Genomic DNA, 16,017 nt, shown 5'->3' on the forward strand with positions numbered 1-16,017 from the left:
TCTTTCTTTGTCTTGTTTGAAAGTTTTTCACTTAAAGTCTATTTTACCTGCTACAAGCAGAGCCACTCCTGCTCTTTTGATTGCCATTTACATAGAATATATTTTTCTATTCCTAAACTTTTAGCCTGTGTCCTTAAATCTAAAGTGAGTGAAGACAGCATATGTTTGGATTTTTAAAATCCATTCAGCTACATTATGTCTTTTGAATAGGGAGGTTAGTCTATTTACATTTAATTATCAATAGGAAATAACTCACTTTTCCCATTTTATTAGTTGTTTTGTCTCGTGATTGCTTTGTCTCTCCTTTGCTCTCTGTTTTTTTCTTTGAGTTTTGTTTATTTATTATATTATTATGCCATGAATCCTTTCTCTTTTCCTTTTCTGTTACTTCCATAGGTATTTTCTTTGTTATTACAATGGGTCTTACATAAAGTAATGCATTAGCACAAAACCTTAAATCAATTGCAAAAACAAAAACAAAAACAAAAAAAAACTACTCTTTTCTCCACACTACTTCAGTAATTAATATCACATTTAACATATTTTTATAGTGTGTGTTCTGTAACACATTTTAATGTTTATATCTATTTTAAAATACTTTTGTATGTTAACTTTTATACAAAAATTAGAAGTTATTTGCCCACAGCCATTACAGTATTACAGTATTCACTATTTTTTATATAATTACCTTTATCAACAAATTTTTTATATGTTTGTGTATTGCCATTTAGCATCCTTTCTTTTCAACTTAAAGAACTTGTTTATCATTTGTAAGACAGGTCCAGTGGTGATGAAGTTTCTCACTTTTGTTCTTCTGGAAAAGTCTTTCTCTTGCCTTTATATTTGAAAGACCGTTTTGTTGGTATCATATTTTTGGTTGGCAATGTGTTTTCTTTCAGCACTTTGAATATGTCATCACATTCCACTGCGGCCTGAAATATTTCTGTTAAAAAATCAGATTGTCTTAAGGACTATGTCATGCCACTTCCCTCTTTCAACTTTTAAAATTCTCTCTTTGTCTTTGACTTTCAACAATTTGATTATAATGTATCTCAGTGTGAATCTCTTTGGGTTCATCTTGTTCATTGTCCTTTGAACTTTCTGAATTTGGATGTCTATTTTCTTTCCCAGACAGGCAAAATTTGACAAGTTTTGCCGTTATTTATTTAAATATGGTTTCTGCCTCTTTCTCTATTCTCCTTTTGTAAATTCCATAATGTGTATATTGGTTCACTTAATGGTGTCCTGTAAGTCCCTTAGGCTTTTTTCACTCTTTTTTATTCTTTTTTTTGTACTTCTGACTAAATAAATCCTAATAACCTGATCCAGATTTGACTGATACTTTATTTTGCTTGATTTTATCCACTGGTGAATTCCTTTATATTAAATTTTTAGTTCAGTTATTATATTTTTCAGCTCTATGATATTTGTTTGGTACTTTTCTATATTTACTATTTCTTTGTTGAATTTCTCACTTTGTTCATGCTTTGTTCTCCTGACCTCTGGAACATCTTAATGATGGTCATTTTGAATTCTCTGTTTGGTAAGTCATATATCTTTACTTCATTAGCATCCATTTCTGGAGATTTATCTTGTTCCTTTCTTTAGAATACATTTCACTGTTTCTTCATTTTTCTTGATTTTTGTGTTGATGCTTATGCATTGGATAAAACAGCCACTTCTCCCCATCTGCACAAACTGAACTTTTATAAAAGAACAACCTCACTAATTAACACAGCCAGAGATTTTGGTGACCTCTTTAACCTTTGTGCTTTTTGGAATTACTGTCTTTGATATCAGTGGCCCCCAGTTATTTGGAGCACACTGGTTTCTGTTAGCTCCACAAGACAGGCAAGACAAAAACCAGTGACTTGGACAGCCTTCATAATAATCAGAGTATTGGATATATGGTTCAGTCCTTTTCTTCCCTTCCCAGGAAAAAAATAGAAAGTGGGTATCTTTTCACCTGCTTTGAGCTGAGGGGTAGGGCTGTGGGATGTGCTAGCATGATAGATCAAAACACAGTCTATTTTAAGTGGCCCCCTGACATCTAGAGTATGCTGGATACTGTCAACACTCTGAGACAGACACAACAAAAGCCACTGCCTTGGACATCACTCAGAATAATTAGGATCTTAGACATACGGTCCAGTCCTTTTCATATCTCACAAGGAAAGAGCTGGAAGCAAAAGGTTTTCTCCTAATCATATGACATTGTACTGAGGATAGAGTTGATGGTGAAAGAATATCTCAAATAATAATACCAGCTTTGACGTGGCTGGTTTCATGCTCACATGAAAGGAAGGAGTCTCACAACTTCAGAGCGTATTTTCTGTGTACTGTTGTTGAATCATTGTGACTGTAGAGAGAAAGAGGGCCTAGGCCTCCGTCTTCTACCACATTGGTAGCATGTAAATATTTTTAATAAGCTATTATCTGCACAGAATTGTAGCAATTACATTTATAAACTCAATTAGACAACTTTCTCATTAACAATCCAATGTGTTAAGTCTCTTTCTCTTTTGTGTTTTACCTGGAAGAAGGAAATTCTAAATAATTTTGTATTGTATTACACATAAAGTACTCAATAATGGTTTAATCTTATCTTTTATGTTCAATTAATATTTAGCCAAAAGCTTTTCATAAATACTATGTTAACTTATATATATATATGTACATGTATATACATATGTATCTTAAAATTAAAAATTCTTTTTGATTAACGCAATTTCCCCTAGAAAGTAGATAAGTATTTTATCTTACTGTTCTTTTAAACTACCCTTCACTTTCTTTCTCATCTACTACTTTTTGTGATAAATATGCTAATTTTATACTTAAATAGATTTTCCTTCTTTTTATATATTGTTTTATTCCTCTTTCTTTTTTTTTTTTTTTTTTTTTTTTTTTTTTTGAGACAGAGTCTCACTCTGTCTCTCAGGCTGGAGTACAATGGCATGATCTCCGCTCACTGCAAGCTCCGTCGCCTCCCAGGTTCACGCCATTCTCCTGCCTCAGCCTCCCCAGTAGCTGGGACTACAGGCGCCTGCCACCACGCCCGGCTAAATTTTTTGCATTTTTAGTAGAGACTGGGTTTCACCATGTTCGTCAGGATGGTCTCGATCTCCTGACTTTGTGATCCGCCCGCCTCGGCCTCTCAAAGTGCTGGGATTACAGGCGTGAGCCACCGCGCCAGGCTTATTCCTCTTTCATTTGTTTTCAAAATTACAGGTAAATTTTTATTTTTTTATGGCAATAGCAAATATAGTTATATTTCCTAAGACATTTCAAGAGAATAATTATAAATAATAAATATTCAAATTACACGTTCCTTTTATGTCATTTGTTCTCTCGGTTACTATTACACTTAATCTTGACTAAAAAATTATTTTTCCTTTGATATGCAGCAATTTAATTCCCCTGCTGTTTTTTTTTGGTTTGTTTGTTTGTTTGTTTTTTTTTGTTTGTTTTTTTTTATACTTTAAGTTCTAGGGTACATGTGCATAACGTGCAGGTTTGTTACATATGTATACTTGTGCCATGTTGGTGTGCTGCATCCATCAATTCGTCAGCACCCATCAACTCGTCATTTACATCAGGTATAACTCCCAATGCAATCCCTCCCCCCTCCCCCCTCCCCATGATAGGCCCCGGTGTATGATGTTCCCCTTCCCGAGTCCAAGTGATCTCATTGTTCAGTTCCCACCTATGACTGAGAACATGCGGTGTTTGGTTTTCTGTTCTTGCGATAGTTTGCTGAGAATGATGGTTTCCAGCTGCATCCATGTCCCTACAAAGGACACAAACTCATCCTTTTTTATGGCTGCATAGTATTCCATGGTGTATATGTGCCACATTTTCTTAATCCAATCTGTCACTGATGGACATTTGGGTTGATTCCAAGTCTTTGCTATTGTGAATAGTGCCGCAATAAACATACGTGTGCATGTGTCTTTATAGCAGCATGATTTATTATCTTTTGGGTATATACCCAGTAATGGGATGGCTGGGTCACCCTGCTGTTGTTTGTGGGAAATTTTCCCTACAGAACTGGTTTTATTTGCACACTATGGCCTGTTTCTTTATGGTGTTAGTCACGCAAGTTTAGATAAAGGCTTTGCTGTAGATCTTGGGCTTTCTATCTCTCTATCCATTTTTAATCATAAATACCTTTTACTAACTCATAGGCACAGTTTCAAAGCCTCAGATCCTTTTTCTATCATGTCAACATCCATGACAGTACAACATCTAGTTCCTCTATGCCTTTGACAGGTAACTTTGTCACCTCTTATTTGATCTTAAAATTACAAATAAATTGTTCTCCTTTTCTTGAAATCTTTCTATATAATATGTCTCAATTGTTGTGGAGTTTTAATATTTATTCCTTTTAAGATGCCATGCAATTCAGTGTGTAAGATTATCTTGTTTATTTATTTATGGTATTAAAGTCACCGAGAATAACCTTCAATTATTTAGAAATAATAAATCTGTGATTGTCTTACTTTTTACTTTTGTATACATATAATTAGAGTAGCAAATCACATCCCTCTAAAACCATCTTTTGGTAATTTAACTTCTTTGGTTAATATCAATATTTAATATCAAATTTGGTTAATATCAAAATTTAAACGAGAAAACAAAATTACTGTCTAGATCCTGTTGAATTTGTAGATTATAAATACATTGGTGTTCATGTGAGCCTGGATACTTTATAATGCTGTGATACTTTTCTCTGTCAAATAGAGCACAAGCACAAAGTATGTAGCAGAAAATGCTCTTAGTAGTTTTTTTAACCCTATTAAATGTCCTTTTCTTTTCTTGATTTTATTCAAAACTTTAATATGCTCACCTAAAATACGTCTCTTTTTAGTTATGTGGGTCTGTATTCCTAGCTCAATCAAATGAAATAAAAGTAGATATAATATGTAGGACCTTGGGGAAAATATCTCAAAGGAACTGTTTATGCTCCTTTGTGCTTCTTGAAATTCAATCATGAGACTGCAGTTCTAGCAATTAGTCCTTTAGGTCTTTTAGTGAGCATATGGGCACTTCCCATGACTTTTCTCCATGGTTTGCTCCAGAAATAAAATCAAGCCTTCAGCTTCTCCATAGTAGGAGCTGAACTCTACATTTAGCATCCTACCTTTTCTAGCTGCTACCTGAGAGACTAACTTGTATTCCACCTGTCTCCGTGAGCCAGTAGGACCCATGATTTGCTAGGCCCTTAGGGGTAACAGAAAGCAAAGCTATGATTCAAAAGAATATGTGGTTTAAATGATCAGGCAGGCATTTCCCACAGCTCCCCTTCTCAGCTCAGAGCAGAGCAAGTGGGCAATAGACTACAGCTCCCAGCTTTTCCTGGAGGAGAGAGGAAATTGGATTACACATATAGCACCCCTGTGTTTCTGGCTGTAACTTAATGTTTTCTATCTTGCCTATCCTGGAGCATTGAGGGAACTTGGTATGCTCAGGTCTCCAGAGGACCGCTAAGAGCAAAACATCAGTTTTGAGAGGCACTTAGAATCTCTCACTGTGCTATTTGGTGGGGGTCACATTCTATCTGAAGCCAGTCTGTGAAGACTGGATAATGTCTGATATGTCTAATCTGTAGAAACCAACACAGAGAGTCAAAGAAAATGAATAAATAGATAAATATATTCCAAATAAAAGAATAAAGTAAAACTTTAGAAACTGGCCCTAAGGGCATATAGGTATGTTATTTATTGGACATAGAATCCAACATAATGACCATAATGATGTTAACTGAGGCCAACAGAATAATGCATGAACAAAGTGAGAATGTCATCAAAAAGATAGAAAGAATGGAAAAGTACCAAAGAGAAATTATAAATGTGAAGAATACAGTAAATGAACTGAAAAATTCAATAGAAGGTTTCAACAGCAGTGATGATCAAGCAGAATAAAAGATCAGTTAACTCAGAGACAGGTTATTGAAAATCATCCAGTCAGAGATGAAAACAGCAGAGAGAATGAACAAGAATAAAGTTTAAAGGAGTTACGGGACGTCATCAATCACACCAATATATGCATTTTGAAATTTATAGAACAAAGAGAAAAAGGGGAAGAATGTTTATTCAAAGAAATAATGACTAAAAACTTCCCGAACCTGGGAAAATAAATAGACATCTAGATCCAGGAGGTCCAAAGAACATCAAATAAGGTGAATCTGTAGAGACCCATATTGAGCCCCATGATAGCAGCTGTCTTAGATCATGAAGTGGCCTTGAGGTGTGGTAGATTCACAATAGCCATGGAGTCACAATATCACCCTGCACTATCTACTTCCAGACTTCTTTTACTTGAGAAACAAATATTTAAATATTATTTAAAACTGATCATAACTGATAGATGGTGAAAAGGAAAATATGCTTAAGTTCCTTGACTTTCCATTTTCTTTTGAATTAATTTTTATAACATGAATTTATAATTGACATTACTGTGTTTTAAATCTACACTTTCAACTGCTAATTGAAACTGCTTTTGAAAGTATCAATTTGGTTCTTTCTATTCTCAGTAAGAATATTTATTTTGGTTCCTGTGCAGTTTTTTAATAGACATAATAATAAGTCTAATAAAAATAATAATAGCTAAAATTTATATAACACCCATATTTTATGAGGCAGACTAGGAGATGATAGCTAATAGCTAATGATAACAGCTTAGACCTAACCTTTCTAAATGGTACAGTATATTAGCCATTATTTAGCAGGAGTGTTTTAGGTAGACTTAAGTAGACCTTAGTTTAATTTCTGTGCTATTTATAAGTTGCATGACCTTGAACAAGTTACTTAAATTCTTTAAGCATTAATTTTAAAATGAGGTTAATCACACTTATTTCTCAAGATTATTGTAACAGTTAAATAGTGCCACACTTCTAAAGCATTTAAAACAACACCTGACACACATTATGTGCTCCCAATAAATAATGGTTATTGTGATTATTGCCATAACCTGCCAATTCTGCCAATCGTTTTACATACAATTCTTCTTTGGTCATGCTCCCTCTTTCAATCTCTACTTGAACTATTTAGCTGCTCCAACCAGGGTGTAATCTTGAATATCATATGGATTGTCATAATTTCTTATATTTTTATTTATTTAATATTAGTGTTTAGGTATTTTATTTTCATTTACACTTTCATATATATATATAAAATGTCCCATCTGTATTTTAAACTCGTTGTACACCACCTTTGAATATTATGCTTCTGTATAGTTCTCTTAATAATTGAACAAAGAATGTTATCCACAGAATAAACCCCTAAAATATGCTTGTACAAAAATATCTGGACTACTTAAATTTACTAGTGTGCTTCCTTATGGCACAATTTTCTTCACTCAAGTTTTGAACATTAGCTCTTTCATTGTTGTTTTGAAGTTTCTCTTTACCCAGTGAATGAAATTAATTTTTTTTTCCTCTCTAAGTTTTCTTTGACAGTATGTTTTCCACAGATTCACTCATAGTTATCTATCTTACAAACATTTCTGACTTCCTCTGTTTCATTTTCTATCTCACAATTCTCCTTATTCAGGTTATATCTTAGAGGTCTTCCTCTACAATGCTACAGAAAGTTGCTCCATGAACCAATGTTCACCCTCAAAGTCTGCTCCTTGCTGCTCCAAGATGAGATGAATACAGAAATGGAGATTAAGCACTTAAAAACTTTACAACTATTTGACATTGCCTTGAAATTCAAATGTGTGATTTTCAGACTTGTCTCATTTAACTGGGTATAGATTAGTTTGAGTATTACATAGTTAGTACATGGGCAAAAGCTATGAACAAGTCATGGGCACTTCAACAACATATAGGTCCAGGATACATCAGGAAAAAGTATGCACATGTGCAAACACACACATACACACACATACACACACACACACACACACAGAGAAAATTTCCTTCATCACAGATAGTTTGAGATGCATCACATTAACGGACCCCAAAATGTGCAGATTCTCACAAGCTATGAGGTTCAGCACTTGCTGGAATTAAATATGTATGTGTCTACTGCTTTAGAAAAATACAATTTTTTCTTTGGTAAAAGACTCTTACAACATAGCCTAAGTATTCTTCACTACCTTTTCTTCTGAATGCACTTCATTGAACTGTGAGTTGCCGGTTACTATTTTTTTTTTTTTTTTTTTTTGAGACGGAGTCTCGCTCTGCCGCCCAGGCTGGAGTGCAGTGGCCAGATCTCAGCTCACTGCAAGCTCCGCCTCCCGAGTTCACGCCATTCTCCTGCCTCAGCCTCCCGAGTAGCTGGGACTACAGGTGCCCGCCACCTCGCCCGGCTAGTTTTTTGTATTTTTTAGTAGAGACGGGGTTTCACCGTGTCAGCCAGGATGGTCTCGATCTCCTGACCTCGTGATCCGCCCGTCTCGGCCTCCCAAAGTGCTGGGATTACAGGCTTGAGCCACCGCGCCCGGCCTATTTTTATGTTTCAAAGTCTGGATTTTCATGGGCTTTTGGTTCATTAGCATTGGCTTTCCTTAACATCATGGCATAGAGTAATGGGAAGTCTTCCATTACCAACTCTAAGTCAGATTGAAGGAAAACACAATTGCCACAGTACATTTAATCACTTGGAGTGTGTATGGTGTCCATCTTCATTCTTAGATTTAATGTTTTTTCTTTACCTTCTAAACACTAAATTTAGAATAGGCAGTAACTAATTATGGTTCCAAGTCATTGAGTATTCATTCATTCCTCTTACACTTCCATTAATATGGCAACTGGCATTTAGTTTCACTAACACTGAGCTTTATTATTAAATGGATTCTTCTAATTATTTAATGTAAACATGTTTTTAGATCCCTTTCATCTCCTGATATAACTAAATTAATTCTTTCTTGATCCCAAAGAGGTAGCTGTTAAAGAAAGGTAGTCAACCAGAATATACTGAGAGCTACTATGTGCCTAACATGGTGCTAGCCACGAGTTAGGATATTAAAAAATTGCCTCTTTGATCACTTACTTTTAGATTCATGTTCTGGTTTAGGGACTTGATAGTAAATATGTACTGAATATCAAGTTACAAGGCACCATGGCAAATGGTGTAGAAAATAGAGCAAAAGTTGAATGGTTGGTGCTCCATATCTGCATCTGCAAATTCAAATAACCATAGATTTAAAAATATTGGAAAAATGAAAAATAACAATAAAACAAAACAAAACCATTTTACACAGCACTTACATAGTATTAGGTCTTATAAGTAACCTAGAGATAATTTAAAGTATGTGGGAGGAGGTGCATAGGTTATGTTCAAATACTCATAAAAATATAGTCTGGACCCAAGTGGGATGGAGAATAACACAAAATAATATCCATAATGACCAAATCCATATCTGCACCCTAATGTTTTTAGATAAATGACTCTTTGCTTTTAATTTTGACATATTAAAAGTTAATTTTAAGTGATATAATAATTTATCTTTAATTCATACTGATTTTTGTGTTAAAATCAACCTGGATTGAGAGCATACTATCTGCCAAGCTATTCTAAATGCTTTTACTTGCATTCATCTGTGTAATCTTCAGAACCACTCTGAGAGGTAGAGACTCTCGTTGTCTTCATTTTGTACTATCTTTAGGTTTTGTTTGTCTGTTTGTTTTTCTTGTTTTCTGAGACGGGGTCTCACTCTTGTCTCCCAGACTGGAGTGCAATGGCACAATTTCAGCCTACTACAACCTCCACCTCCCAGGTTCAAGTGATTCTCCTGTCTCAACCTCCAGAGTAGCTGGGATTACAGGCGCCCGCCACCACACCCAGCTAATTTTGTATTTTTCATGGAGTTGGAATTTCTCCATGTTGGTCAGGCTCATCTCAAACTCCTAACCTCAGATGATCCGCCCGCCTCAGCCTCCCGAAGTGCTGGAATTACAGGCGTGAGCCACTGCGCCTGGCTCTATCTTTAGTTTTGTAATTAATATAAATATAAAATATTTTATATTTTATAAAATGGAAACTGAAGCACAGAGAATCTAAGTAATAATTTAGCCAACATCTCATAATTAGAAAGTAATAAAAGTAATGAATATAGACATCTAAGTAATTGTTCTTCATGGTTATGCTTTATCAGAATATGTACTCTAGAAATTGTAGCAAACCATAGTTTCTCAATTCAACAACAACAGAGATACATTGATATTTAGACATCTTTACCAGCCATAGAACAATCAGTGAAAATTTGCGTAATTTCCTGATTAAGGAAATTCAGCACTTAATTAAATTAAGTGCTTAATTAAATTGAGTGATTAATTTTTAAGAATTGCTTAAGTGCCTATTATGTGTTGCCAGCATTATAGAGGTAAATGATACAGGCAAAGTCCTTATCCTTACGTTCTGTGGGATCTAGAGGAAGGTCTGGAAAATATTCACTTATGCTAGTGTTTCCCTAAATGGAAGCCATCTCCATTTTTAATCTACTATAAAATGGTAAGATCAAATAATTTTACCGTCACTTCCTAAGTGATGGAGGGTTTTTCTTCCTTTTAAACATGATCTTTCATTATGTGTTATTTCTTAGCCTCCCTAACCCTCTTCCTCTATGTTGTATAACTGGTCAGTCATAAAACTCAGTCATTTGGCGAGAAATCAATTAAAGTATAATGTATAAATTCCAGGGGACATTGGAAAGACAGAGCAAATTATAGATCCTGAGTTTAGTCACGCATCTACTTAGTTTTGTATGTCAGCGTGTCTTCATCTCTTTCAAGCTGTTTCCAAGTCAGGCTAATTTCTCTTGAAGAAGGTAGAATTTTTTCATGTTGGAGCCAAATGAAACCTCAGCAGAAATTTGAACCTGAAGCTGTGAGACCAAGAATGTAAGGTGTCAGAAACCTGGGTTCTGCAAGTTTTGAACTGGGCTAGCCAGGGAATCATTTAATTTAACCGAATCTCAGTTTCTTTATCTACAAGATGAGGAGAAAAAAGTAATAATATAACTTCATGAACACTAAACAAAGTAAACAATTGAATATTTGGACAAATAAAAGCAGAACACCAGTATAACAATATAATATGACAAAAATAAGGATTTTACAATCAAGCAGATAACAGCTCAATGGTTTAGCATAGAGGCTTGTGAATCAGACTGCTTGAGTTCAAATACTGGCTAAACCACTTGCCAGTGGTATAATCGTGGGCTAGATACAAGATCTCTCTAACTCTCTGTATTTTTTTAATCTCTAAAATTGTAATAATAATTGCACCTGCTTTGAAGTGTTTTCATGATTTTTACATGAGAAGATACACGTCTTTAGCATAGTGTCCTAAAATAAGCCTGTATTTTATTATGTAGTTAGTATGTACTAGATAGTGTTCCAGATGCTTTATATCTATTGTCTTGTTTTGTCTTTAGCATGATCCATTAAGATGTTATTGTTATTACCTGAATATTATAGATGAGGAAACCAAAACAAAGTAAGTTGCCCAGAATTGTAAAGCTAATCGTGAAACAAAGACGTAAACCCCTACATTGTGAGTTCATAACTCATGCTCTTAATATTATACTTTATTATCTACAGTGATGGCAAAGAGAGAAAGTAAGGACACAAAGTCATTACCTCAAATTCCAATTTACTGCCTGTGTGACCTTAAGCAATTTTAAGTACTCTGAGTTTTAGTTTCCTTACACAGGGGTACACAAGTTTGTTGTGGGCATTAAATGTATTAACACTTGGAGAAGTATAGCGTATGGCTTGCGTATGCACATAAGTAACTTAATTATATCATAATCAATTATGAATGTCTTAATTATTAATTGGTCTTTGCTGAAGGTGATTACTTAGCTTTAACCAGAATAAGTAGGAGAATGGATGTCATCCAACAGAATTGGTTCTGTCAGCCTCAACTGACAACAGAATTGGTTCAGTCAGTGTGCTGGTCTCAACTATCTACACTGATTCAACAGCTTCTTATTACAACCAAATTTTTGTACAGAAAACATATGTCCCCCAAATGTAGCCACTGTTGCTCAATGATGCTCTATTTCTAATCTGAGGCTTCCATGTCTGTGTTATTCCTGCAGAGTCCTGTTGAGTGCTGAGGTCACGGACACAGGACATGTTTTTAAGCACTACTGGAGAAAAACATCAAAACAAATAAAGAATTTCAAAAGTTCTTATTAAGTACAGAGGTGAGGTAAGTTCTAATTGTACTATATGAGGGCACTTCCTACTTAACCTACTCCTCCATTTCCACTCCTAGCAAAGGTATTACAGCCATTACTCCTTGCTCTTCTAAAAACCAACATAACATGATTTCTAAATCCCTTAGCATAAAGCTAAATGTGTGTGTGTGTTTTAAATTGGTAATTTCCAATGTTGAAGAGATTGGGGGAAATAAGCCCTCTCCCCCACAGCTGGTATGATGCTATCCAACTATCTGACAACAACAAGAATATATGTCTGTATAATAGAAAATAACAATTACTAAAGATACAGTAGTGTGAGTGTGAGACAGAAAGTAAAAGTTTCATAGTCTTTCAATATTGTTTTCAGGGTTTTATACAGTTTTTTTTCTGAAGATAGACAAACATAAGATGTATAATACATACTATACACCATTTGGAAAGTACAATACATAAAAAAACTAATCACCAATATTCCACCTTCTTCTCCAAGCCCCCAGGAGCAACTACTGGAGTTGACAGAATAACATGCAGTCCGGAATTTAAAGAGGATTTTCTTCATTTTAAAAATTCAAAATCTCTCCATGCACCCCGCTGCACTTCTCCCCCAAGCTTACATGTGAAGGGGAAGACTATGGCGTAACACATACCACTCATATTCTTGCAATTGACATATCAACTTGGAGAACGTGCTACCTTCCCCTGCTCATTCTAGGTTTTTGTGGTTTAGAGGTGGCTTAACCCCAAAGTCACTCCAAAGGTCCCCTGTTGTTACTAATGCTTTTGTGTTTTTCCCTCTTTCACTGTGTGGGCTGGAACTAGTGACTCATTTCTGAGGAATACAACCTGAAAAGTGAAGGAATGCCACTTCTGAGGAGGTGACAAAATAACTGTGACTTCAGCCTGGCTCCTCTCTTTTCTCTGCTATTCATCACGTTGTGAGCTGTTCATTAGGAGATCTATATGGCCAGCAACCAAGCTCTTTGGGCCTGGACAAAAGTCTGCTGGGGTTCAAGTTTTACTAACATTCATATAAGTGAGCTTGAAAGTGAAACTTCCTCCAGACAACCCTTCACATGATGTCATTTCTGGTCAAAAATGATTGCAATTTTTGTGAGAGATTCTGAGCCAGAAGTTGCAGCTATGCTGCACGTGCATTCTTGATGCACCAACACTGTGAGATAAATGGTTGTTGTTTTAAATTACTATATTTTGTGGTAATTTCGTGTGCAGCAATAGGTTATTCTTACATTCAGTCAATTATTCCCAGTTCCATGTCTCTTCATCCCTGATACCAATTATAATCCATAATGCTGGCTGGCATCACAAAGAGTTTAATTGTTATCTATCTTTTTAACTGACAATTAAACATTGTATTAAAGGTTTTTTTTTCTCTTTATACTAAATTATCCTGTATTCCTAACTGGAGTAGGGGTTTGCTTGGAAGAGAATAAGAATCTTTAGAAGGTGAAGTGAAGGAATCATATATCCATAATTTGGCTGTTTGTGCCCACAGTGAATTTATGACCGTATTGGCTAGCATCATCCTTGAATCTTCTTTTGACATTCTATTGATCTTTAGTTTAGTTACCATTTGTTTTAGAACAAGGCAGTTTTACTTCATCTCTCTGCTCTCTCTCTTTTTTATTTAGTTGTTCTGCATTGCAGATTTCTTTTAGTTTTTGTTACCCAGCATCTTTTTCTCTCCTTTCTGCTTTATGGAAACAACCAATCTATAAACCAAAACAGCCCAGAAACCAAACAGCACACTCAAACATGTCATCATTAGTCAATCAATTGATAAATGCTCAATGATGATACTATGCAAAACATATGTTTCAACCTCCAGGTGGATAAACCATTACTTGCTCCAGGAAGTCGGGACTCAGTCAAATGAAATATTACCCACTCAGTGTTTACTTGCCATTCAAGGTGAGGGTAGTTCCTCAAAACGTGGTTTTATACAGCACATTTTTTCAATGTAGTCTTTCCCAAAGTAAGTTAAACAGTTGCAGTTTAGGAATTTGTTACATATTTTATGGTCACTTAAAACTGCTCTTGAGTTAGGATTTGATCCTTTCTTTGGGTGTTTAGAGCAAAATTACAGGAGGATTTTGGCATCCCTTTATCCATTTTGAAGTCAGGCAATCATAGTAACCCACTCTGCATTCTAAAATATCATAAGAGATTTAGAAAGGCTTTTACTGAGAAAATGGGAGCATTTATCAAACAAGGATGAATTTGCTTTAGGTTGTGTTTAATACAACTAAATTTCTTAGCTCCTGGTTATGTTAATATAATTTAAAGATGACCATAAAATTTTGTTCCCTGGAGCTAACCCTTTGAAAGCTAGTTGCGTTTTAAATTAATATGAATAATACATGAAATGTAGATGGAAATTTTTTCAGTCTCATTCTATTGCATCATTATAAGAGATAGCAAATAACTGCCAAAAAAAGAAGTTCAAAATAAAACTGGATAGTATGTATTATGCATTCATATTATTGCTGCACATCATTTTTTCCACTAACTTTTGCAGTACAGGACTACTGAAAATCATTGAAAATATTCATTGTAAAATGTATGCCACACTTTGAAAAATGGAGCAAAATCCATAACTATTCAGCCTGATTTGGCAATAGGATGTTCATCCATTATGTAGAAAGTTCTCACATATTACTTGCCATGTTTAACAATTAAAATAATATCAAAAGGTGTTTTAAAACAAAGTATTTTGTTTTAAATACTTTGTTGATGTAAGTAGACAGCCTGAGGATTCTCAGAAATGCTTGGCAAAAAGATGGAGCTTCCTCTAGACAAGCTGGATAGTGACCCCAGCTGTGTTTGTGGTTGTAAAAGAGCAATCCTTGCCAGGCGCGGTGGCTCACACTTGTAATCCCAGCACTTTGGGAGGCCAAGGCAGGAGGACTGCTTGAGCCCAGGAGACCAGCCTGGGCAGCATAGTGAGACCTTGTCTCTACAAGAAAAGCAAAAAAAATGAACAGGGCATGGTGGCACATGCCTGTGGTCTCAGCTACTTGAGAGGCTGATGTCAGAGGATCGCTTGAGCCCAGGAGGCCAAGGCTGCAGTGAGCTGTGTTCACGACACTGCACTCCAGCATGGGTGACAGAGAAAAATCTTGCTTCAAAAATAAATAAATAAATAATACAAAAATCAACACTAGAGACCCTGGGGTTTCCTAGGTTACATTATAGGCATAAATGAATAGGGGAGATAGGCATTATCTGGTCCAAGGGAATTCTCCTGGCATCCATGAATCACAGAAGACACATATCTATCTACCTATGCATACATTGGCCATACTAGTTCTGTAGTAGAGTTGAACTACATAAATACATTTGTAAATGTATACATGGATACACAAATACATACACACACCCTTTGATTAATGAGCCAAGAAAAACTCTAGGAGACATTTTAAAAATTAAAACTAGTTTTTAAATGTTGAAAATTGTAAATCATTCCCAATTGCTTTTCTAGAATTCTTTTCTGCAATGCTTCTAAATAACATTTGGTTAATATGGGTACAGAGGGTTTCACAGGACAATTCTGTTAACTGTTTAATTCCCAGATAACCCCAATGATACTTATCTTGCTCTAGGGAATTGAAAAAGAATTTTAAAAACTTTCAATAACAGCAACAACAACAGTGAAGTCAGAATTTCTACTTAATGGAGAAGTACTAGAGGCATTCCCATGGAGTTGGAACAGGACAAGAACATTCACCATTTTCACTATTAAATTTTTATATCAGAGCAGAACTTCCAGCTTTGGCACTGTTGGTATTTTGGGCTGGATAATTCCTTGTTGTGGGACCTGGATGTCCTGTAGGATGTTAGTAG

The sequence above is a fragment of the Theropithecus gelada genome, chromosome 12 (assembly GCF_003255815.1).
Source record: "Theropithecus gelada isolate Dixy chromosome 12, Tgel_1.0, whole genome shotgun sequence".
Lineage (NCBI taxonomy): Eukaryota > Metazoa > Chordata > Mammalia > Primates > Cercopithecidae > Theropithecus > Theropithecus gelada.